Raw genomic sequence first — 10,341 nt, forward strand, 5'->3', positions numbered from 1 at the left:
AGTGCTATTACTATTTAACTATCATTGAGATTCTTCACAAAACTAGACAAAACTATTTTAAAATTCATATGGAACCAAAAAAGAGCTTGAATAGCAAAGGCAATTCTAAGAAAAAAGAATAAGGCTGGAGGTATCACATTACCCAACTTCAAACTATCCTACAGGGCTATAATAAGCAAAACAGGATGGTACTGGTACAAAAACAGATAGACCAATGAAACAGAATAGAGAGCCCAGAAATAACTCCACACACCTATAATTATCTGATCTTTGACAGAACTGACAAAAACATGCAATGGGAAAAGGATTTCCTATTCAATGAATGGTGCTAGGGTAACTGGCTAGCCACATGCAGAAGATTGAAACTGAACCCATTCCTTATATCATATACAAAAATCAAGTCAAGATTGATTAAAGACTTAAATGTAAGACCCAAAACTAATCCTGGAAGATGACCTAGGAAATACCATTCTATACACAGAAACAGGCAAAGATTTCATGACAAAGATGCCAAAAGCAATTGCAACAAAAACAAAAATTGATAAATGAAAACTAAGTTAACTAAAGAGCTTCTGCACAGCAAAAGAAACTATCAGCAGAGTAAACAGACAACCTATAGAATGAGAGAAAATACCAGCAAATTATACATCTGACAATGGTCTAATATCCAGCATCTCTAAGGAACTTAAACAAATTTACAAACAAAAAACAACCCCATTAAAAAGTGGGCATAGGACATGAATAGACACATACACGTGGCCAACAAACACATGAAAAAATGCTAAACATCATGAATCATTGGAGAAATGCAAATCAAAACCACAATGAGATACCATCTCACACCAGTCAAAATGGCTATTATTTAAAAATCAAAATATAACAAATGCTGGCAAGGTTGCAGAGAAAAGGGAACACTTATACACTACTGGTGGGAGTGTAAATCAGTTCAGCCATTGTGGAAAGCAGTGTGGTGATTCCTCAAAGAACTAAAAACAGAATGACCATTTGACCCAGCAATCCCATTATTGAGTATATACCTAAAGGAATATAAATTGTTCTACCATAAAGACACATGCATACATTTATTCATTGCAGCACTATTCACAATAAGCAAAGACATATAGTCAATCTAAACACTCATCAGTGGTACACTGGATAAAGAAAACGTGGTAAATATATACCAGGGAATACTATGCAGCCATAAGAATGAACAAGATTCTGTACTTTGCTTAGTACTTGAGTGACAAAATTATCTGTACACCAGACCCCTGCGGTGCAGGCTTACCTATATAATAAACCTGTACATGTATCCTTAAACCTAAAATAAAAGACGAAAAACAAAAGAAAGTTCTATGAAATACCCAAAAGGAAATGCTAGAAATTGAAAGCACTGTAACTGGAATGAAGAATACCTCTAAAGGATTCTTTCATCAGTGGATTGGACAGTCAAGGAAAGAATCAATGAGCTTGAAAGTATATCAGTAGAAAGTCCTCAAATTGACAAGAATAGAAAGGAAGGAAAAACACGGAAAAGAATATCAAAGAATTATGGGATAATTACAAAAGTTATAACACACAGATAATGGTGATACGAGAAGGGGAAGAAAGAAAGAAACAACAATTTGAAGTAATAATGGCTGAAACTTTTGCAAACTGAATGACAGATGTTGTCTTGTTCTGTTTACTGCTGCTATAACAGACTATCACAGACTGGGTAACATGTAAAGAAAACGGATTTATTTGTTTCATGGTTCTGGAGGCTGAAGTCTAAACTCAAAAGGTTGAATCTGGTGAAAGTCTTCTTGCTGCATCATAACAGTAGGGAAGGGCAAGTCAGCATGCGAGAAAAAGAGAAAGGGGGGCTAACTTCTGCAATAACTAACCCATTCCCTCCATAATGGCATTAATCCACTCATGATGGTGAAGGCCTCACAACCTAATTACCTCCTAAAGGTCCCAACTCCCAACAGTGTTACATTTGAAATAAAATTTCAACATGAATTTTGGAGAAGACATTCAGATGAGATTGGGTGCATTCAGGGTAGTATGGCCGCAGAAAGAGGAGACATTCAATCCATAGCAGATGCCAAACCACAAATCCAAGAAGCTCAGGGAACACTAAGCAGAATTTAACCAAAAAAAGATCTACACATAGGCATATCATACTCAAACTACAGAAAATGAAAGACAAAGACAAAATCTTCCAAGAAGCCTAAAGAAAAAAAAAATGCCTTACTTATGGAAGAACAAGGCTAAGAATTAAGTTGAACTTATCTTCAGAAATCATGCTGTCAGGAAGAGAGTGGAGTGAAATATCTAAAATATTATAGTGAAAAAAAAATCTGAAATAGTGTATCCAACAAAATAATCCTTCAAAAGTATAGAAAAAATAAAGACTTTCTCAGACAAAAATTGAGGCCAAATCTGTGTTTTTCTTTGGTTAATCTGAAATGGCCCACATCAAGCAGACTACACAAAGGCTGAATTACATTTGCAATAGGTTGTGGTGATTGTGGACAACAAGTCCACTGGTGGTAAACTGTCATGTAAACATCTGGCCACCAAGGTAGCCAGGAAGAGTGCCCTGGCACCAGAAGCATGAATAAGCCCTACAGCTACCAGCTTGGCACAGTGGCCCTGTGTAAGATCCGCTGCTACCAGAAGTCAACTGAGATGCTGATCCACAAGCTGCCATTCCAGGATCTGGTGCACAAGATGACAGAGAACTTCAAGACCAACTTGCACTTCCAAAGCTCAGCAGTGATGGCACTGCAGGAAGTGTGAGAGGCCTACCTGGTGGGGCTGTTTGAGAACATCCATCTGTGAGCCATCCACTCTGAGTGACTACCATGCCCAAAAACATCCAGCTCACATGCCACATTTGTAGAGAGGGAGCATAAAGCTTTTTCAGCAATAATTCTACCCAACTCAAAGTCACTTTTAAGAGCCATCCACTTTATCCGAAAATATGATGATTAACTTCTTCAATTAGTTCTATGTAAAAAATTTTAAACTCTGTTTGTGATTCTTTGTGTTTAAAAACTATTTGATTTGGGACTTTCAAATGAGGATTTGTTTTCATAAATAAAACAATAAGCTTGTTGGATTTGTTTCCTGGCAGTCTCCTAGAAGTGCTTTAAAAAATTAAGAGAATTTATTGCTAGTAGACCTGTCTTGCCAGAAATGTTAAAAGTAGTTCTGCAGAGAGAAGGAAAATTATATAGGTAAGAAAGTCAGATCTACATAGGAAAAAAAGACTGTTCAAGAAGGGATAAATGAAATTTTAAAATACTTTACAGTTGACTCTTGAACAACACAGGGGTTAGGGGTGATGATGCCACTGTACAGTCAAAAATCCATATATAATTTTTGACTTCCCCAAAACTTGACAGTTAATAGCCTATTGGTGATCAGAAACCTTACTGGTAAATAGTTGATTAACACATATTTGTATCTTATATGTATTATATATTATATTCTTACAATAAAATAAGCTAGAGAAAAGAAAATGGTATTAAGAAAATCATAAGGAAAAGGAAGTATTTTACTATTCTCTAAGTAGAGGTGGATCATCATAAAGTTCTTCATGCTTGTCACCTACACATTGAGTAGGCCAAGAAGGGGGAAGAAGAGGGGCTGTACTTGCCGTCTTGGTGTGGCAGAGGCAGAAGAAAATTTGCATATAAGTGGGCCTGTACAGTACAAACCTGTGTTGTTCAAGGGTCAACCATATTTTTCTTATTTCTAATAGAGCTAAGAGAAAATAATTCGTTCAATAGAAACAATGTATTCAGTGATTACAGCTTATGGATATTTGAAATAATGACAACAACGTTAGAAACAACGAGAGAGAAGAATTGGTAACACCGTGTCATGAGGTATGTGAACTACCCATGAAGCAGTATAGTGTTATGTAAAACTGGATTTAGGATAGTTGCTATAAGTATATGACAAACACTACAGCAATCACTAAGAAAATTGTAAAATGAAATACAGGTGGAGTATCCCTTTTCTGAAATACTTGGGACCAGCAGACTTTCAGATTCCAGCTTTTTTTTTTTTTTTTTTTGGATTTTGGACTATTTGCATTATACTTATTATATTAGTTCAGCATCCCTAATCCAAAAAATATGAAATCTGAAATCCAATGTCTACTTTCTTTTAATGTCTCATTGGTGCTCAAAAAATTTCAGAGTTTGGAGCATTTTAGATTTCGAATTTTCAAAATAAAGATGCTCAGCTTGTATAATTAAATTGCTAAGAGAAGAGAGTAAATGGAATAATTTTTTAAATGCTCAATTAAAACCAGAGAAGGCAGAAAAAAAGTGGAATACAAAACACAACACTATGCAGATGGCAACAAACATAAAATACTTACAAAAGTGTTAAATATTTATCCCAATATGTCAATAATCACTTTAAATATGAATTGTCTGAATACGCCAATTGAAAGACAGACTTTCTAAAGAAGATTTCTTGTCTCTGGGTAGGGCATCTCTGAAAAACAGGCAGCAGCCCCAGTGAGAGGCTTATAAATAAAACTCCCATCTCCCTGGGACAGAGCACCTGGGGCAAGGGGCAGCTGGGTGAAGCTTCAGCAGACTTAAATGTTCCTACCTGCTGGCTCTGAAGAGAGTAGCAGATCTCCCAGCACAGCACTCTGCTAAGGGACAGCTCTGCTAAGGGACAGATTGCCTCCTCAAGTGACTCCCTGACCCCCGTACCTCCTGACTGTGAGACCTCTCAGCAGGGGTTGACAGACACCTCATACAGGAGAGCTCCAGCTGGCATCTGGTGGGTGCCCCTCTGACAAAGCTTCCAGAGGTAGAAAGAGACAGTAGCCTTTGCTGTTCTGCAGCCTCTGCTGGTGATACCCAGGAAAACAGAGTCTCAAGTGGACCTCCAGCAGACCTGCAGCAGAGGAGCCTGACTGTTAGAAGGAAAACTAACAGAAAGGAATAGCATCAATATTAACAAAAAGGACGTCCATACAGAAGCCCCATCCAAAAGTCACCAACATCAAAATCCAAAGGTAGATAAATCCACAAAGATGAGGAAAAACAAGTGAAAAAGGCTGAAAGTTCCAAAAAACAGGACACCATTTCTCCTCCAAAGGATCACAACTCTTTGCCAGCAAGAGAACAAAACTGGACAGAAAATGAGTTTGACTAATTGAGAGAAGTAGTCTTTAGAAGGTGGGTAATAACAAACTCTTCTGAGTTAAAGGAGCATATTCTAACCCAATGCAAGTAAGCTAAGAACCTTGAAAAAAGATTAAAGGAATTGCTAACTAGAATCACCAGTTTAGAGAACATAAATGACCTGATGGAGCTGAAAAACACCACACAAAAACTTTGTGAGGCATACACAAGTATCAATAGCCCAATTGATCAAGCGGAAGAAAGGATATCAGAGATTGAAGATCAGCCTAATGAAATAAAGTGTGAGGACAAGTTTAGAGAAAAAGGAATGAAAAACAAACAAAGCCTCCAAGAAATACAGGACTATGTGAAAAGACCAAACCTATGTTTGATTAGTATACCTGAAAGTGACAGGGAGAATGGAACCAAGTTGGAAAACACACTTCAGGATATTATGTGTGAGAACTTCCCCATCCTAGCAAAACAGGTCAACATGCAAATTCAGGAAATACAGAGAACACCACAAAGATACTTCTCGAGAAGAGTAACCCCAAGACAGATGATCATCAGATTTACCAAGGTTGAAATGAAGGAAAAAATATTAAGGGCAGCTAGAGAGAAAGGTCAGGTTACCCACAAAGGGAAACCCATCAGACTAACAGCAGATCTCTCTGCAGAAACCCTACAAGCCAGAAGAGAGTGGGGGCCAATATTCAACATTCTTAAAGAAAAGAATTTTCAACCCAGAACTTCATACCCAGGCAAACTAAGCTTCTTAAGTAAATGAGATATAAAATCCTTTACAGACAAGCAGATGCTGAGATTTTCTCACAACCAGGTCTGCCTTACAAGAGCTCCCGAAGGAAGCACTGAACATGGAAAGGAAGAATTGGTACCAGCCACTGCAAAAACATAATAAATTGTAAAGAGCACAGACACTACGAAGAAACTGCATCAACTAAAGGGTGAAATAACAAGCCAGCATCATAATGACAGGATCAAATTCATACATAACAGTATTAACCTTAAACATAAATGTGCTAAATGCCCCAATTAAAAGACATAGACTGGCAAATTTGATAAAGGGTCAAGACCCATCAGTGTGCTGTATTCAGGAGACCCATTTCACATGCAAAGACACACATAGGCTCAGAATAAAGGGATGGAAAAACATTTACCAAGCAAATGGAAAGCAAAAAAAAGGCAGGGGTTGCAATCCTAGTCTCTGATAAAAGAGACTTTAAACCAACAAAGATCAAAAAAGACAAAGAAGGGTATTACATAATGATAAAGGGATCAATGCAACAAGAAGTGCTAACTATCCTAAATATATATGCACCCAATACAGGAACACCCAGATTCACAAAGCAAGTTCTTAGAAACTTATACTCCCATACAATAATAATGGGAGATTTTAACACCCCATTGTCAATATTAGACAGATCAATGAGACAGAAAATTAGCAAGAATATTCAGGACCTTAACTCAGCTCTGGACCAAGCAGACCTAATAGACATCTACAGAACTCTCCACCCCAAATCAACAGAACACATCTTCTTCTCAGCATCACATTGCACTTATGTAAAATTGACCACATAATTGGAAGTAAAACACTTCTCAGCAAATGCAAAAGAATGGAAATCATAACAAACAGTCTCTCAGACCACAGTAATATCAAATTAGAACTCAGGAATAAGAAACTCACCCAAAACCACACAACTTATTAGAGACATGCAAATCAATACCACAATGAGATACCATCTCACACCAGTTAGAATGGTGATCATTAAAAAGTCAGGAAACAACTGATGCTGGAAAGGATGTGGAGAAACGGGACATTTTTACACTGTTGGTGGGAGTGTAAATTCGTTCAAGCATTGTGGAAGACAGTGTGGCAATTCCTCAAGGATCTAGAACCAGAAATACCATTTAACCCAGCAATTCCATTACTGGGTATATACCCAAAGGATTATAAATCATTCTACTATAAAGACACATCACACATATGTTTATTGCAGCACTATTCACAATAGCAAAGACTTGGACCCAAACCAAATGCCCATCAGTGATAGACTGGATAAAAAATATATGGCTTATATACACCATGGAATACTATGTAGCCATAAAAAAGGATGAGTTCATGTCCTTTGCAGGGAAATGGTTGAAGCTGGAAATCATCATTCTCAGCAATCTAACACAAGAACAGAAAACCAAATATCGCATGTTCTCACTCATAAGTGGGAGTTGAACAATGAGAACACATGGACACAGGGAGGGGAATATCACACACCAGGGCCTGTCAGGGGATGGGGGGATAGGAGAGGGATAACATTAGGAGGAATACCCAATGTAGATGACAGGTTGATGGGTGCAGCAGACCACCATGGAACATGTATACCTATGTAACAAACCTGTACGTTCTGCACATACATCCCAGAACTTATTTAAAAAAAAAAAAGACCCACTTTTGAGGTGAATGAAAAAAAATGAAGACCTAACTATATCTTGTCAATAACAATCCACTATATATGTAAAGACACAGCTAGCTTGAAAGTAAAGGAGATTAAGTTATAACATGCAAACACTAATCAAAAGAAAAAAGCAGATTTCAATAATAATGAATGGGTCAAATATCAAAGAAAACATAACAGCCCTTACTATATATGTTCCTAAACACAGAGTATCAAAATACTGGAGGCAAAATGTGATAGGACTGCAAGAAATACCAGGCAAATCCACTGTGATAATTAAAGATTTCAACACTATCAGTAATTGACAGATCCACTATGTGGAAAAGCAGTAAGGACACAGTTGTACTGAATAGCACCAACAATTAACTGGTTCTAATTTACATCTGTAGAATATTTCATCTAAAACCAGAATATACATTCTTCTAAAGCTCACATGGGACATACACCAAGAGGGACCAGATTGTGAACCACAAAAAAATACCTTAACAAATTTAAAAGAGCAAATTATTCAATGCACATTTTTGGGCCATAATGAAATTAAACAAGAAAATAATAAAAATATAGCTGGAAAATCCAAAACATTTGAAGATTAAACAACACATTTCCAAATAAAAAATAAATCAAAGAGGAACTCCCAAGAGAAAATTTTTAAATAGTTTAATCAAAATGAAAATGCAAATAAAGCGGTGCTTCACAGTAAATTTATATAATTGAATAGATATGTTAGAAAAAAAGTATCAATAGCATTAATAATCTAGCATGCCACCTTTAAAAACTAAAACAAGAAGAGCATATTAAATCCAAATTGAGCAGAACAAAGAAATAATAAAAGAGCAGAATTTGGTGAAATTAAGGCAAAAAAGAAGATAAAAAGCATTAGAGTTAAAAGAAGAAAGTTTCAGGCTGGGTGTGGTGGCCCATGACTGTAATCCCAGCACTTTGGGAGGCCAAGGTGGACAGATCACTTGAGGACAGGACTTTGACACCAGCCTGGCCAACATAGTAAAACCCTATCTCTACTAAAAATACAAAAATTAGCCTAGTGTGGTGGCACATGCCTTTAGTCCCAGCTGCTTGGGAGGCTGAGGCAGGAGAATGGCTTGAACCCAAGAGTCAGAGGTTGTAGTGAGCCAAGATTGTGCCATTGGACTCCAGCCTGGGCGACAGAGCAATACTCCATCTTAAAAAAAAAAAGGATAATAAAATTTCAAATAAACAACTAAATTACTAAACTCTACACCTTAAGGAATCAAAAAGAGAATAACAAACTCAGCCTAGAGCCAGCAGAAAGAAGATAATAAACACTAGAATGGAAATAAATAGGGAGTAGGAAACAAGGAAAATCAATAAGACTAAAAGTCAGCACTTGAAAATATTTTTAATGACAAAACTTCAGCTAGATTGACCTTAAATGATAGAAAACTCAAATTAATAAAACCAGAAATGAAAGCAAAAATATTACCACTTCATAGAAACAAAGAGTATGAGTACTATGAACAACTGCATGCCATAAAATCGGATAACCTAGATGAAATGGATACATTCTTAGAAACATACAATTTACCAAAACTGAATAATTAAGTAATACAAAATCTGAATAGACCTATAACTAATGAGGATATCAAATCAGTAATCAAAAAACATACCAACCCAGAAAAACACTGGACCAGATCATTTCCCTAGTAAATTTTACTAAACATCTAAAGGAGAATGAACAAGAGCCCTTTTCAAGCTTTCAAAAAATAATAAAAGAGGAGGAAAGACTTCATATTAGCTTGGTACCAAAGTCAGCGGTACTATAAGAAAAAATAACCAACCAGAAACCAATATCCATTATGAGTACTTACGTAAAAAGTTCCACAAGGCAGTACCCCACTGGGGACTCTGTGTGTGGGCTCCAACCCCACATTTCCCTTCTACAATGTTCTAGCAGAGGTTCTCAGTGAGGGTCCCATCCCCCCAGCAGACTTCTGCTTAGATACCCAGGCATTTCCATACATCCTCTGAAGTTTAGTCAGAGGTTCCCAAATTGCAGTTCTTGACTTCTGTGCACCCACATGCCCCATACCATGTGGAAGCCACCAAGGCTTGGGGCTTGCACCCTCTGAAGCAACCACCTGAGCTGTACCTTGGCCCCTTTTAGCCATGGCTGGAGATGAAGCAGCTAGGACACAGGGCACCTGTGTTCTGAGGCTGCACAGAGCAGGGGTGCCCTCAGCCCAGCCCATGTTTCCCTCCTAGGCCTCTGGGCCTGTGATGGGAGGGGCTGCCACCAAGATCTCTTACATGCCCTGGAGACATTTTCCCATTTGTTTTGGTGATTAACATTTGTCCCCTCACTACTTATGCAAATTGCTTTCTCCCCAGAAAATTGGTTTTTCTTTTCTATTGCATCATCAGGCTGCAAATTTTCTAAACTTTTATGCTCTACTTCCCTTTTAAACATAAATTCCAATTTCAGGTTATCTCTCTAAAGTTCAAATTTCTACAGATCTCTAGGGCAGGGGCAAAATGCTGCCAGTCTCTTTGCTAAAGTATAGCAAGATTGATCTTTGCTCCAGTTCCCAATAATTTTTTCATCTCCATCTGAGACCACTTTAGCCTGGACTTCATTGCCATATCAATATGAACATTTTGGTCAAAATCATTCAACAGGTCTCTAGGAAGTTCCAAACTTTCCTACATCTTTCTATTGTCTTCTGAGCTCTCCAAACTGTTCCAACCTATGC

This window comes from Sapajus apella, unplaced genomic scaffold (genome assembly GCF_009761245.1).
Source record: "Sapajus apella isolate SASKATOON/1434 unplaced genomic scaffold, GSC_monkey_1.0 scaffold191, whole genome shotgun sequence".
Lineage (NCBI taxonomy): Eukaryota > Metazoa > Chordata > Mammalia > Primates > Cebidae > Sapajus > Sapajus apella.